Source organism: Heloderma suspectum, chromosome 7, assembly GCF_057233095.1.
Source record: "Heloderma suspectum isolate Gila_16-S chromosome 7, 16-S_ref, whole genome shotgun sequence".
NCBI classification, from domain to species: domain Eukaryota; kingdom Metazoa; phylum Chordata; class Lepidosauria; order Squamata; family Helodermatidae; genus Heloderma; species Heloderma suspectum.
The window spans coordinates 80,737,596-80,753,896 of NC_139464.1; the positions used below are offsets into that span (position 1 = coordinate 80,737,596).

Sequence of the window (16,301 nt, forward strand, 5' to 3'; positions counted from 1 at the left end):
TCTTTGTAGAAAGCTCCTTTTATAGAACATGTGTAAACAATATTTTGTAGTAAATAGATCTGTTTTAGGATGCAGATCTTTACTTTGTGGTAAGGGTATTTTCATGTTCGCCCATAATGTTATGTATCAGGCCATGTTAGTTTGTCTAGAAATCAAGAGAAGTCTGAAAGAAAAAACAGTCAATCGCTTTACTTCAATCCAAATCCACAAAAAACTGCCCACTCGGCTGTACGAATATGAGGAGAAGGAAAGCTCTAATTTTCTCTGTGTCCATTTGCTTACTTAGTCTACTGATGTTTTCTTTGTTCGGGGACTCCATGTTTTAAATTCAGAAATATTTTTCTGACAATCAATGTATGCTGCAAAACCTAATAGCTAAAAGAGAAGAACACAGAAAAGCTCCAGTACAGTGTAAGATTAATAAATATATCACCGCTTTGTTTAAAAATAAAAGGCTTTTTACTAGTGATGTGATATAACCTGAGTAGGAATTTACCTAGTTTTGATCACTGTCTTTGAACACTGTCCCAAGCCTTGCACTTCCGACACATTAAATGTAGTTCAGAGCTTCGCACAGAGGAGGGAAACCATGCCCCTTCCCCTCCACGTATCAGAAAGAATGCAAAGAAGCACAGAAAGGGTCGCTCCGTTTATTTGTACCCTACGAAGCAATGTCATCTAACAGACAGGTTGTCTCAACCAACCAGGCTGGAGTGCTGTGAGTGCTACATCTTGGCACTCTAAAGCTATTGGCTCCTCTCTGGGGAGTGGAGGGTGTTCAGTTATTAATGACCGCTGTGCAGGCAGCACCATGTCAGTGTGACAACTGATCGGGGGAACGATGTACCACTAACCACCATGGAAACACAGAGAAAGAAGAAGAAAAGCTAGCAGACATCTCTCTCCCTCTCCCTCTCTCGCACCCCCTCCTCCACTGGATTGTGAGCTTCTGTCAGCCAGCGACAGAGCTCTGGAAAAAGTAACGGATCCCAGCCTGCTGCACAGAGCTTCTCTCATATTACAGGATATACAGAGACAACCATAACTTACAGTATCTGTGCATGCATCGACTCAGCTCCCTGGCATGAGCATCAGTATGCCGTTACCTGAAGTATGGAATCCAAATATGCAGGAGGGTTCCAGGACTGAAACTACTCTTATAGGGTAAGTGTCTCGCCTGTTGTCAGTTGTCCTTTTGTGCTTTTCACTATTTATGCATTTCCTCTCCTTTTTTAGTTTAAATTCTGATGGCTTCTCCCCCCCCCTCCCCGGCTCCCTTTCTCCATATTTTATTTGGAGAGAAATACAAAGGAACCCCTGTCTGTTCTGATCCACCCACCACCTCCACCAAATCCTCATTAATCTGAGGACTCTCAGATGGGTGCTTCACTAAACTGAAAGACCAGCAAAGCGTTTGAATAGTCTGGTTCTCAGTGCCTTCGGTGCAAAAAGAAACAGCACACTTTGTGTGGGGAAACCGATTACATGCAATATTGGACAGGCTTTTTACTCCCCCCTCCCCCCCCCCAACCTTCCGATAGCTGGATTACAGCAAATGCCACTGTATATCACGGTGGGACCTAAAAGCCACCAAGCACGAAGGCTGAATGAGAATATCACAAACAGTTATTGAATTTCTGCCAGGCTACATTTTGAGGATTGTGGCAAATGACTCCCCCCTCCTTCTCCCTCACACACATACACACACACACACACACACACACACCCCTCCCCCCCCCCGACAGTCAGAAAGGCCAGAATGAATGTCTGATTACTAATGCAGCTGGAACTGACACATGCAAGGTAAAAGGACAGCATTCACCAGAAGACTTTAAGTCTTCTATGGTAATTAAAAGGATCACAGCAAGATGCCTCTAAGTGCATTCTCCCTCGGAGAAAACCATAGGTTCAGATCCCTTCGTGCATACCCACTGCTGCTCTCTCGCTCTCTCTCTCTCTCTCTCACACACACACACATACACACACACGCAGAGAGAGAGAGAGAGAGAGAGAGAGAGAGAGGCTCAGTACTGTTTGCTTCAAAGAAAGTGGTGGGGCGTGGGGGTGGGGGATTCTTTGTACTAGTTTTGACCAGTACTGGCATTTGGAATCAACAAAATTGTGCACTGGAAAATAAGGAGGTAGGGAACCTATAAAGGAGGTAACAAGCAGAAGCTTATCGGGCTAGCTTTCGGGGGGGGGGGGAGAGAGGGGAGAGACAGAGAAACATGATGTGCCGAATGTAAGCAAAACCTTCTTACAACCCTTAGCATTAAAATACAATCATTAAAGTACAACAGCAGACATGAATAAAAAAAGTCTCCCCTTAATATCAGCTATATTAAGAGATGCCTCAAGCAGGGCGAAGGAAAATAAATGACAGCAGTTGAATATTCTGAAAAAGGTGGTTTTTTAAAATGTTTCCATATAGACCTTATGCCGTTTGTGAGAAAGCAACTGAGGAGTCAAACACCTCCTCAAATAGATTCTTCCTCTCCTTTCCTTCTCTCATGAAACGCCAGAGGAAACCTGCCCCCTCCACCCCCCAACCTCCAAAGTGCCAAAGCAGTTGTTTTCCTGGGCAACTCCAACCTGAAAGTTAATCTTGGTTCTGCAGTGCATAATACAAGAAAGAAAGATAGGGGAAACCCCACACAAAAGACAAGTCATCTTACTCATATCTATCACTTTCTTAAAAATATGTCAGGAAGTGAGGGACCTTAGCAACATGTTCGGCGAGGTGAATTAATTCAGTTGACCTTTCTAAATTATGGCAATAAAGCAACTCCAACAATAAGCCATCACATTTGATTTTCCCTCAGATAATGAATGAGTTTAAGGCAACGTTTCCTTTTCAGATGGCATGAGGAAAGGTAGTGAAGCATTAGCTCGTGTTATTGGCAAGCTTGTTTGTTATTCTTCAGAAGCTGCATAAAATCCTTTCTTTCTTTTCTTTAACCCCCCCAACTTGATTTATTATGCAGCAGCAAACAATTGTTGCATTAAATCTATCTTTTCAGGCAGAGCTGCATCCTTCTGCTTTCAACACATGCAAATATGTTACACTGCAGTAATGAAATAAATCATACCGCATTTTTTGTGATGTATTCAAAGCACTGCTTGCATGAAAGCAGGTTCAAAGCGGTGTCGTATGCACATCCCAATACATACTCAGGACTGTAGTGATTCATTTTTATGTAATCAATAACATTCCAAACTACCTTTGGTTAACTTTAAGCCTAAGCTACATCGTTCTACATTGTGCTACATTTCAGTTCAGACTGGGCAAATACTGTGAAGGTATGCCACAGAGCTTCTCAAATGGCAGGTTTTGTGCAAATCACTCCCGTAAAAAGAGCAAGCAGTCACACCTATGCATATCCAAAGAACAAGCAAGGTAGTCGTAACCAAATGTTACAGGTGATCCTGTCTTTTGAAGAACATGCTGTAACGTCTGCTGGGATAATGTGATCATAAAAAGGATGACTACTTGCCTGCAAGGCTATTTTTCAGGGATAGTAGATTCTACAGTATTTGGAATAACCAGGTACATGTGGTTATGCTTTGGGGAGGTTCCAGTTTGTTTGTTTTTAATGCAGCCTATTCAAACACACTAGGTATACCTTCTTATAAGAAGCTAACGAAAACACTAGAGGGCTGATCACCAAGCCAGAATACTCTACTGAAAAGAGTAAACATATGATGGAGCTTGTAGTTAAGAGAGCAAATCTATTTGTAGAACTGCTTCATGAAGCTGGATACACCAGTGAGCACAGTAGCAGAAAATACTGGGAGAGAGGGAGAGCAAAAGAGGAAGTGCTACTGGGTCTTCAGTCCCACCAGACCTCTTATTTTCATAAGAAATGTGGATGTAATTCAAACATTGGACTTTAATAACTGGGATCAATTACTGTTGCACCTGCTTTCTCCAAACTGGCTCCCCACTAATATGTAATATTAAATATCTACTGTCACTTCTAGAAAGGCTCCTGCAACTTGTTGTCATAGTTTGCACATACAAGCTCATTAAATGGCTAATTTCAGGGCTAAGTAACGTAAGAGAATAAGATAACGCAGGTTGGTGATACTCACTAAAAAGTGATTATGAATGAATGTGTGGTTTCTGGCATCATAAGAAATACATTTTCAGGTAGTCATAATGCAAGTCTTGACAGTAATTGTGGATCCCTTGTTTAAGGGTACGCTTTCGTAATGTATGATAAGAAGACTGCAATACAAACTTCTAAAATGTGACAATTAAAAAATGGCACAACCTAAAGCAGTCATGAAATTCTCTACATGCATATGTGCACACACACACACACACACACAGAGAATTAAATAGAAGTTAGAATATTTTACTAATATTTTTGTACCACCATAACTTAATCAGTAATGGAAACCACAACTAATTTTACTCTGCTGGTAATATAGAAACTAGTTATCACACCTGAGGGGAAATTATAGCAATCCATTAAAAGTTTTAGTAAATTGGGGGTAAAATTCACTTGCAATGAGAAGAGACCGTGCTGGCTTATGCCATTTAAAATATCATTTTAAACATATGTAATGACAAGAGATAGTACTGCTTTTCGTAAGATTTTGTAAACGAGAAACCCATGCTATTAACTCTCTGCAGCTGATATATTTGTAAAACAGAAGGATGCTAATTTTGTCCATCCTCTTCAGGTCACATTAGGCATTCCTTCACCCTTTTGGAGCAAACAAACATCATCTCAGTCATGGTGTAGTACAACCACTAGCACAGTGCAGTGAAGTTTCCGGAATTCACTACTGATAACTTAAAATCCTGCCAATGCCATATTGGAGCCATTTAGGGTGGTTTCCTCATCCATTGAGAAAGTTTCCAGGCCTGTCTGGGTCGGCACATGCTCAGTACCCAGTCTGCCAGCTCCAAAGTAAGGCAAATAAGGTTGCATGCACCATCTGAATTTAAGCAGCAGCTTACTCAAAACCTTATGACCTGGATGTTCTAGTATTTATGGAGATGTATTGGCTGTCAATTAGTCCCCTGAGTGATATATAGCAATTTAGTCAACAACAATTAAACATAAATCAAATAATACAATAAAAATAAAATAAAATAAAACAATTACAAATCAACACAAACATTACAAATACATAAAAAACAGCTACAATAATCCCATAAGGGTAAAAGTAGGCAAATCAAAATGTTGTTGGAGACTAAAATAATAATCAGTATCAATTTAAAATTAAATTTAGACATCTCAAAAATGGTTAAAGACCAGGGGTGAACTAAAAGGTTTTTCTGTGGCACTGAAAAGATGTGACCATAGTCAACAACAGCCCTCTCTAGGGAGAGAGTTTTACAGCTGGGGCCACCAACAAAAAGATCCTCTCTTTTCCTGCCACCCGCTATACTTCAGATTGTATTGCTTCACTACAAATATGTACACTATAATCCATACTCCTACCTCATACTAAGGTGGTAAACCTGTGTCTGGGCTGTACCACATTAGATTGCAGTTGAGCGCTCACCTGATTAAATGGTCATTTTTTAAATATATATATTTAAAAATATTATTTTGAAAATAATAGTTTTTAAAATCCCTCCACATGAAAAAGGAGATGTCCAGGCAAAAGGTTCTAGCATAGCCTTCTCCTTGACATGCCAGCTTTCTATGGGAGAGCACTCAATTATGTGAGCCCTCACATTCAGTTTAAATGGTCTGACCAGTCATTGGGTTACCATCTCAGTGAGAAGCAGGCCTCAGTTACTTGCACATATTCACATTTACAGCCTCTCTCTCCACACACACACAGAGATGTTTATCTGTTCTCAACCATACATGTTGAGCCAGTTCACATGACAAGACAGTCCACCATGGATTGTTTAACCCTCAATGAAGCTGCAGATGTGCCAGCCACCATTTTGCATATTTGACTCCCGATTGGGGGTTGTTGTGTTGCACAAACTTGGCCACCATGAGTTATGCAACGGTTAAACAACCTAAGGTGGCCGGGTTCACACGACATGACAACCCTGAGCTGAGCGATGAATAAACAAGCCTCGCATAACCCTACAACAGACCAATGTCGAGGGGGTGAATATGCAAAATGGCACCCGCAGGTGCTGCAGCTCATCGTGGGTTAAATAGGTCATTTTTGATTCCATGTTCTGAAGGGCACTTGGGCAAGATGCTCTCAGTGGAGCCCCCTCCCTCCGTAGCTTGCCTGAGTGGAATTGGCAGAGTGGCCCCTTTACTGGTAGTGGCCCTGGATGATGGCCTTGATCACACACTTACATGAATTAGCTCCTTGCGGCTTATCCATTCTCCTAACCACTCATACGCATGCACACCACACACATCCTCATTGGTTGGGTCCCAAACTCTAACATGATGGAGTAATGCACTTCACAGTAGCTGTAACATCATTGCCCAGCCCTACTGCTAATTTTCAGCCAGGTTATACAGAGTATGGGAAAGTATTCCTCCATGGCCCAGAGGAAAAGCTGGAACAAACTATTTTATCTAATGCAACCCCACCAGCTGTCATTACTGTTGGGGAGTGGGGAGAATCCCAGGTCAAAACTTAATTACTTAGGGAACGATCTACCAGATCCGCCCTTGATACTTGTCAGCCTCTGAACTGGGAGGCTTATGAGTATGAGTATCCAATGCAGAGTGGGAGGCGTAGTGGACGTGATCCTCGCCTCCACCTCACCTCCGCCTCTGCAATTTAGCTAGACAGGTTTTTTCACCCATCGAGCTGAGGCATCGAGGAGGGAGAGGGAAGGAGGCTGGAAAGGCCTTTGCAACCTCAGAGAGGCAGCTGGTGTGGTTCTCTGCACACCAGCTGTGAGAAGGTGGGAGGGGGGGCAGAGAGCTCGGACTCCTGGGTCCAAGGTTGAAGCGCTGTCTCTGACCTCAGATCCAGGAATCCAAACTATCCTAGACTCTGTCTAGGGACCACAGGATTGCTCTCCCCATCAAGTCAGATTGCTTTTACCAGAATGGGGGTTCTTCCCCATCTGTAAAAATAATACATGCATAAATAAAATGTATTCGGCTGCAAAAAAAGAGAGAGAGAAAACTATGTATTTTACTCCAAATCTTAATACATTCCACAGCCTAAACTTTGGGCTATCTGTCATCCTTAACTTACTGAAGTTTGCCCATAAAGACTTTTGCCTTGACAGTGAAATGACTACTTCAAACCAACAAACAGAAAACAAGCAGTTGTGTGACTGGTTTATACGGCAACCCACCGAATATGAGTCTTAAGCTCATCATTCTCAAAATGAAAGGTGGGCTTCCATAAGGAGCACCTTGAGCTCCTGCCTGATTCATCTGTCAATGTCCACCTTGATTGGGACAAGAGGCGGTATGCAGAATGCTAGTCTTGTAAAACAGGAGGCTGTGTGCCATTCTCTTAGAGTGCACTGCTACTTATGGAGAGATACGGGAAGGCTATGAAAGTTGCTTTCTTCACTTAAGAAGACTTATTATGACAAAACTTGAGAATGCTGCACCAATCTACATCTTGGCGGTGGAATATTAAAGGGCCTCTGCTTCAGTTAGGGTCAAATAAGAACTTCAGTTTAACCTAGATATTTCTCACATTCCTAATTCACCTCATGGGTAGACAGTTAATGTGAGAACTTACCCAGATAAACTACTCCTATATCATTTTCATGGCCATTCATCAAAACCTTTACTGTTGTTATACAAGCCGCCTAATAGTGTGTGTGTGTGTGTGTGTGTGTGTGTGTGTGTTAACTAAAGGCAGATGATGTTTTGTTGGATAAAAACTGCCATAAGTACCTTAATAAGGCAACAACTAAGGGAACCAATTATGCCACCCACCTCCATCAAGCAACATAAACTGATTTAATTCCAATGCATCTGGTATAAGAGGAGTATATTGTCTCATAGTATGCTGGAATAAGTTGAGCTAGATCAAGTCATTAACATGTAAATGACATGAGTGACTGCCTTGAAATATTTAACTTTTGGAAAGAGCTACCACATGGAGGAGCAACCACAGGATGATAATGTACAACCATCATTGTGAACAAGAGCTAAGACGTAATTGCAGTGATGCCTCCAAGAGGCTTGTGACCTGGCACAAATAGCTTGGAGGTGGCAGTTTAGGAAATGGCACATCAACATGGGGCCTGAACAACTGCTGCCACAATATGTGTGATCACAGCAGCTTGAGAGAGGGCCAGTATTACTGTGCAAATCATAGTAATCACATATACAGGCCTCACATGGAGGCACCTATTCATACAGTCAGTGCCTTCCACACAAGCTCTGCCATGTTGCAAGCTCACAGGTGGCCCTACATGTTCCCACAGGTGATTCATGGGACCACAGAGCACCTGAACTGGTCCAAGGACTTCCTGGCGTAGAAGCTGCTTGCCAAATAGGATATTATAGGTATTGTTTGTGCAAAGAAAAACTGTAATCCATGAACACTACCGTTAAAGTGGAAGGCCTAAGTTCTGTTTATCTTACATTGTTAGCAACAGTTGTTATTCACAGAAAAGGTATCAGCTAAATTCTGTTCTGGCAAAGGTCTACTGACTTCTACAGACTTACCTCCAGGGGAAAAGAAACCCTCCCTAGTAGTTATATCAAGCTGGGTAACAGCTTTGAATAACATATCTGCAGATGCTGCAATCACAAGCTAAAAAGAAACCACTTTCCAGTATCCCTTGCTGCTTAAAAATCTCTATTTAAACAGTGCAATAGTTGAACAAAATGCTAAAGGGGGAGAAAACCTTTCAAAATGCCTACTACTTACTTGCGTTGTCCCAGGAGTCTTTTCTGGGAGGGTTCTTGTCATGTGAATAACTGCTGTGCAAGAAAATACATTATAATCTACAAAACATTTTGCAAGGGAAAAAGGTTGAATTATCCGTTTTAGGTTCAGCTGTGGAGCAAATTCCCTGGGTATCCGGCTACCTGCATTAGGAAAAAAATGACTGTTTGCACAGTGCGGTATCTAGGGCCCTGGCAATTTTTTTAATGGCTTGCTGAATAAATTAGAGACTCACAGCATGCAACATACATATGAACAACAACCAAAACTATCCATTGGGAATTGCTTCACTACTCCACTTAGAACTGAAAGCCACAACAGTGTAGGAAGTGTCCAAAAAAAAGAAAGAAAGAGGTAAACTGAAATAATTCCCAAGTGCTCCCCATATAGGCAGGCAGCAGGAGACTAGTGCTAGAAGAGGCTCTGCACCACCACCTAGAAAAAGTGGAAGAAAGTGCAAAACAACAAGTTAAAATGTTTTCCTAAATAAGAATAGACCGAAGAATTGCTTCCACCCCCAATCAAAGCATGAATAGATATGATATATCCTACAAATCACAAGTTCTTTATAGCAACATGGGAAAGGAGAGATGGGCGTTGGCTACATATAGAACACACCATTTTGGTCTCAAACTCATAGATTTATTAATATCCTTGCTTTCCTAAAATGTCAATTTCTGTCATGGACTTCAGTGATTTGCATAGGACAAGCTCACTGGGGAAAAAAAAATCATGTATACACTTTTGTAGTAAACAAATGATAAGGGAATATATAACAGATGCTACACAGACATCCCAGCCCTATGTTTACTCAGGGTCGGTGGCAAGAGCAGGCACAGTTGGGCACCCAACAGGGGCCCACTGACAAGAGCCCTTGGAGTTGTTCTTCCTTCTCACAACTGCAGCCTGCTTGTTTACCTGCCTCCAGTGGTGGTGCAAAGGAAGAGCAGTAGATACTACTACATGCTCACTGCCTCTCTGCCTGTTAAGCAAGCAGGAGCAATGATGAGAAAGAGAAGCAATAGCAGCTGATGACAATGGTGGTGAGAAGATACACTCACTGACGGGAGGGGTCCATTGGGCCTTCCAAAACCTGCAGCCAGCATTGCGTTTACTAAAAAGTAAGTCCCACTAAATTCAACTTATTCCCAAGTAAGGGAGCACAGGACTGTAGCTATAGAACACATTCTGTTTATTCAGAATTAAGTTTCACTCTATTCTGTGCAGAGAACACAGGAAAGTCTGTTTGTGCGTATGTGGGACTAAGGCTGTCAAATCCTATACCCTATAAAATCCTATACCTGAGAATAAGATCCACTGAACTCAATGGGACTTACTTCTAAGTAGACATGTATAGGATTGCTCTATTGGTGTCATTTAACACAATGGGGCTTACTTCTGAGTAAACAAGCATAGGATTGCACTGTTAATGGTATACAAGCTGAGCATGGAATCCTTCTACAAAGAGGATTTTAAGCATACTTCCTTTAGCACTTAACAGGTGAAAATTGTCATGGTATAAGCCTTATGTGAGTATGCCACCTTCATGGGGTCTGGGTGAAATTCCAGGCCAAAGAAATTTTAAAACATTTCATCCCAAATATACATTTCCATGCAGCTCATCCTGTCAGAAGCCACACATTCGTCAGACATCAGTATTTAACCTGGATTATTTGGGTATATATTAGAGACTCATGTGGCCAATAGCAGATGTCAGACAAGTCAAATCTCAAAGAGATATTCTTCTTAACTAGACAGCTCTAATCTAGTGCTGATGTCAAGGGCTCCTTGGAGGTCTCTCTCAGTCTAATCCAGTAGCCAAGTACAGACACAGACAAAGGAATTCCTTTCAAAGCTTTATTCTTCTTTTACAACTTAACAACTATACTGATTGCAACTAGATCTGAGCAGCACAGTACCTATGCCCTACGTTGGAACAGTTGGTCCCCGTTTGAAAGGGAATTACTGGCAGACCCCTGAACTTAAGGACTAGGGAGAGTCCCTCCCCTTTTCCCTTGGATCCTCTGGGCGCAGCTGTTGTTTGCACGCCAACCTGGCACTACGCCTCCTTTCCGCGCCCTCCATCTGGTGCCGCTCTCTGCGTCTGCGTCGCGCATCCACCAAGTCTGCTATCTGTGCCTGGTCACTCCCTGGACTGCTAACTAAACTAGGAATGCTGGTGGGAGGAATCTCCGTCAGCTGTTGGCCCTGGGAAAGAGGAGCGCGCTCCTCTCCCAGGAGCGACTGCTCTTCCTCAGAATCAGAACTACTCTGAGATTCTATGGGCTCAGTGTCCACCCTGACAGCTGACAGGCAACACACCTAATTTGCAACACATTAGTGAATGTCATCCACCCACAACCTAATGGCCCGATAGAAAATATCTTTCCTCAGTCAGTTCCTTTCTCTAAGGAGATGGAGGGAGGGAGGACACACTGCAGAAGAATTTCAACCTATCTTTAACAAATGTTTAAAAATACAATAAACCATGGGTTCATTTGGCCATTTCTTGACTGAAAACTTTCCTCCCCATCCTCAACCCAATCATAACAACCTCAACAATGTTCCTGTTAGCATTTTCTCCAGAGACCCAGGCCATTAAGAAGCATGCAACCATTATTCTCATCTTCCCCCTCTCCATCACGTCTAGTGTGCTCCTGATAGTCTAGTCTCAAGTCCACCTTAAAGGATCATTAAGGTATGGAAGTACACAGAGCAACCCTCATCATATTGATTACAAAACAGATGGGCTGGTAATGTGTATGTGTGTGTGGAGGGGGAGAGAGGGAGAGAGGGAGAAAGAGAGAGAGAGAGTTCTGCTATGGCAGTTGTATGAAAGTTAACATAGAACAATGCATGTTTACCAGCAAGTGCCACTCTGTGCAATGCCAGGAAAGTGTGTCTAAGTTGAGCACTGCAGCAGATCAGGGCAAAAAAGTATTCTTCTTCAACCAGTTGCAATGTAGCAAAGAAATTGTAGTAGACATCTTCCAGGAGCAGGAGAAGATAAACTTGATATAACTGAAGATCTAAAGTTTGTGTTCCTGTCCTCCAAAAACTAGAACAATTTCTGAAATCTTCTAAAGCTGTCTTGATCTTCTTAAACATTTGTCTCTTCTCCATAACAAAGCTAATTAGGGGCAAAATCAAGATCCAGTCCTAAGTACCTACAACTTTTTGGAATATCATGTAAAACTGTCCTCAGGCAAATATGTCATAGCAATTGCTAAGTTTTCCAACCTAACATTTTTTAAGAGGTACATTTTCAAAAGTACTTGCCTTTTGTCATTTGCAACGGAGGCTCACATTTCCCCCCTCATCTGCTCATTCACATGCAGGCATTAATCTAAGAGCCACATTTACAACAACAACAACAATTCCTGTCATGTGCTAATGCCAAACATAATTTGAACCTGTGTATGCAGCCCGCAGACTAGTTTCAAAAGTCCTAAGCATGCAATCAGTTCAGACTTCTGGCAAGAGTGATCTCTCCCTTCCCTGGTAGCTTGCTGCATGGGAAGGAAGAGGGAGAGAGAGAAAAGGGATGGCAGGAAGAGAAAAGGGGTGAGCTATCCACTTTTGGCCCTGGCCCCAACCACAGTTGGCTTTGGCCCCAACCACTGCCGACATGGCCCCCCTCAACAGATTACCCACGAAGGAATGTGGCCCTCAACAGAGAAAGCCTGTCCACCCCTGTTACAAAGAGCCATAATAAAATTCCGACTGGCCACTACATTATGGCCACAGTTCATTCTCATTAGCCACAGCTGCAATTGCACAAATGGCCCTCACGCAGGGGCCCTTTAATAATATCATCCTTTTCCATGGCCGGATCCCAAATAATCAGGGTCATATCTAAATGACCCAACCATGTGCGTGAGGAACAACTAACTGCATGTGTCTGTCCCACAGGGTGGGCATGCAAATACTGCCACCTTCGGGACATTTAATTTAAGCATAGCCCCAGCCACACAAGGGCTGTACACAGAAAAGCGGCACTATGGCAATACTTAAATGGTCTCTGTCACCATGTGGGTCAAACCACGAGTGAGATTGCTTTCTATTGTGACAGTGCTAAGCTGAACTAACAATGTCTTGGAATCCTTAACGGAAATCATGCTTTAAAAAACAACAACTATTCTTGCTTTCATTAATTGTGTTTGTTTCTCTTTCCCCATTAGCAACATTCTAGCACAGTTCTGTGAAAAAGCTAATTATCAGGGAATTTTTATACTGAAAATAAGCAAGCAAATGAAACAGTTACAATTCAAAGCTCAGTAGCAATCAAAGTCATCCAACATCATTTTCAAAGACAACACCTTCAAATTGCCAATAGCACCCCTCCCATTTATTCTTTTACATGCAATAGGGCCTTCCTAATGCCAGTTACCCCATTGGGCTTTACTTCATGTTTCCTTCCAGACAGTTCATCACTTTGGCCTGACCCAATTTCAGCTTCCTGCATCAAAGCAGAAGGGAGCTATGGTTCACCAGTATCTATCTATCCAATAGCCAATTGGTCCATTTCCATCATGCTTGGGGCATACGAACCAAGAGACTTATGGGATAACAAAAGAGGTGGAACAAGAGTGCCCCCTACATACACACACACTGCAATTTCATCAGCCTTCTCTCTCTCTCTCTCTCTCTCTCTCTCTCTCTCTCTTATTCTAACACCAGTTATGTTTTATGGGGTTGCATTATTTGCACCTGCAATTATGAGAGAGGATCCTTTAAAATAAGCAACACAGGGCAATCCTACTTCATGACAGAATGATTCTGCTTTTCAAGGAAGCTGTTCTTATCCTATCTATCCTGGTGCTACTGTAAAGTCATTATCATTATGCAACTCTGCCATGGCTCGAAGTATCACAGTATCACATACAGAGGTTTCTTCTGTGAACAGATTTGTGGCACTTTCATGAAGACAGCATGGATCCATAGGATGCCACAAATGGGTCCTTATTCACAAAGAGTACATTTAGATCAGCATATGAATGCACTTTGCAACTCAATCCATAGTTATGCTTCCACCATAAAGATACAAAACTGGATTTTGAGGAGAGGTGTCCAGAGAATTTGGATGAATCCCAGATCCAGTAACAAATCAGGCTGATTTGGAAAAATTTAGGAGATGTTCAAATTAAAGCAGGGGTTATCCAAAGCTGACTGAACTGAATCTGAACCCTCCCAAAGTTTTGTTAGTGATTCAGAGACAGGCAGTGTGTATGCAAAAACTGATACCTTTCTCCTTTCTACATAACAAAAACACCAGGGTTGGGAGAAGAGAAAGGGAGAGAAGGTGGATGTAGCTATGTGACTGAGACTTCCAGCTTCTAATCACAGTGAATTATTTTACCAGGAGTCTCCAATCACAGTGCTTTGGGGGAGAGATAATGACATAGTATATCACAGATCTGTTCCAGTGTTCAGTGCTCTTTGCTAGTACTCTCTCCCAGGAGCAGGAATGTTAAAAGAGCTTTTGTGGAGTGTGTGGTGGCTCTCCAGGGTTTCAAGCAGGATTCTTTCCTTGCCTTACCTGAAGATGCCGGGAACTGAACTTAGGGCCTTTTGCAGGCAAAGCAGTTGCCTGGCCACTTCTACAGCCTCTCCCTCCTTCGAATACCTCAGCCGTATGAATACCAGGAAAGGGTTGGTTCTCTTCCCTTTGGTATTTCTGCTTCTACAAGTCCTTTGTGAAGACACTAGCAAGAGTTAGGAGATCATCAGTCTTTATTTGGAGGCATCTGTGCAAGGATATAAAGATCCCATCTTTCAGATCCTTGGGCTAAGCCTTGGGACTGAAACAATGTTCTGAAACTGAGCCCTGGCTCAAGTTAAGCCTGGACCTGAAACCACATATATACCGTTACTTCAGGAGAAGAATTCAACTCAGATCTGCTCAATCTTCATAGGGTCCTATGATCAAACCTCTCATAAAAAACCAAACAAAGCAGGATTTCAGGCTAAAGAGTCCCCATCTCCAAGTTCTAGGAAAGAGAATTCCAAGACGTAACCCTCTAAAGGATTTGTACAGTCACCCAGTCTTCAGTTAATCAATGCCTGGATAATTGGATGTTGATTAAATGCGGCTGTACTAAGTATTTACCCACTGTTGTGACAACACAACTGTGCAAAAAGTCAGAAAATGGAATATCCTACTGTGAGAAAAACAGTATTACCCTCACAGTGAAGGAGAGCCAGCTTCCTTAATATTTAATAACCTGCTAGCCATGGGGAAAAACCATGAGGAATTAAAGCCATATTTCATAATAAGTACACAGGAAACCAGGAATGCACAATCTGTGTTGATAGAGCTTTCATGCAATGGCTTAGGAACAGAATTGCATTTTCCCTTTATTTTTATATTGGATATTTTATTATAGTGTGGCTCAAAGTACTTTAAATGCAAACATTAATGTTGTTTCACATCTTAGTGGCCTTCATTTTTATAATCAACTGCTTTAAAATTGACTGAAGGACCAACTCATATTTTGTGCATGTGCATTCAGTTGCCAAATATATCAAATATATATCAATATATTTCAGCCGCAGCAATGATTTTCTGAAATATAAGTTACCCTTATTATTCACATAATTAGTAGTCATGATAGTTTGCTGAAGGTTTCCGAGGGTGTACACCAGAACAAAGAAACCAAAGCAAACACAAACACATTAAGGCTACAATCCTGTACTAGACACAACTCAGAAATAAGTCCTTTGGGGCACAATGGGACTTACTTCTAGTGAAGTGTGTATAAGATAGTAGCTTTAACTTCTCTGCCAAAAAACATAAAAAGTTGTGATATCCAGCATCTGCCAAGTCTGTGGGCCAAGATCCTGAGAGCACGACAAGGCAGACATGAGTTAAGGAAATGTGAAGGCAAGGTAGGACTGTGGTATGAAACAGAAACAGCAGCAGCAAAATACCTTTGTTGCTCAGTCCAAAAGGCAAGCCCAGCCTGGAAGGCCATACCAAGTGGTATAATTTAAGCTAACGCTGTTTAAAAGGTTTATTGTTAGGGCTAGTTATTTTGTTGTGCCTTCCTTTCACAAGAATTTTCTTGTGGTACATAGGCCAACTTCTCACAGGATCAGAGCTCAGGTCCTATTGCAGGCTTGCCTCCTGACACAAGAGCAGTAGCTCTTGTTTATAGGATAAAACAGGAATCTCAAAGTTCCCTCCAATCCATAAACTCTAGAAACTCTCAATAGGCTGGCTTACAATATGTGTGTGTGCGTGTGTGAATACAGATGCATAAGCATCCCGCCATTCAACCCCAAAAGCTCTTGATCCATTGTGCACTTTCTAAGAGAAGGTTCGTAAAACACTTACCTGAAGCACATGCTGCCACCACCACTCCCTCCCTCCCTTGATCACCTGAGAGTCCCACAAACATTACCTATGGAACAGCAAGGTGCTCAAGGCCCTGACTGTGCTAGACAGACCAAGGTCTGAGTCAGTATAAGGCTGCTTCCTATGTTCCTAT

General features: G+C 42.2%; 2 protein-coding genes across 10 annotated transcripts in view; one reads left to right on the forward strand and one right to left on the reverse strand.

Moving 5' to 3' along the window:
• IMMP2L (inner mitochondrial membrane peptidase subunit 2) overlaps nucleotides 1-16,301 on the reverse strand; it is a 756,637-nt gene that overhangs the window by 410,556 nt on the left and 329,780 nt on the right. The window lies entirely within an intron of this gene.
• Nucleotides 814-16,301, forward strand: part of LRRN3 (leucine rich repeat neuronal 3) — a 55,228-nt gene continuing 39,740 nt past the window's right edge. The window contains exon 1 of the mRNA XM_084810756.1: nucleotides 814-1,164. The gene's annotated coding sequence lies outside the window, so the exon portion shown is untranslated. The remainder of the gene's footprint in view (nucleotides 1,165-16,301) is intronic.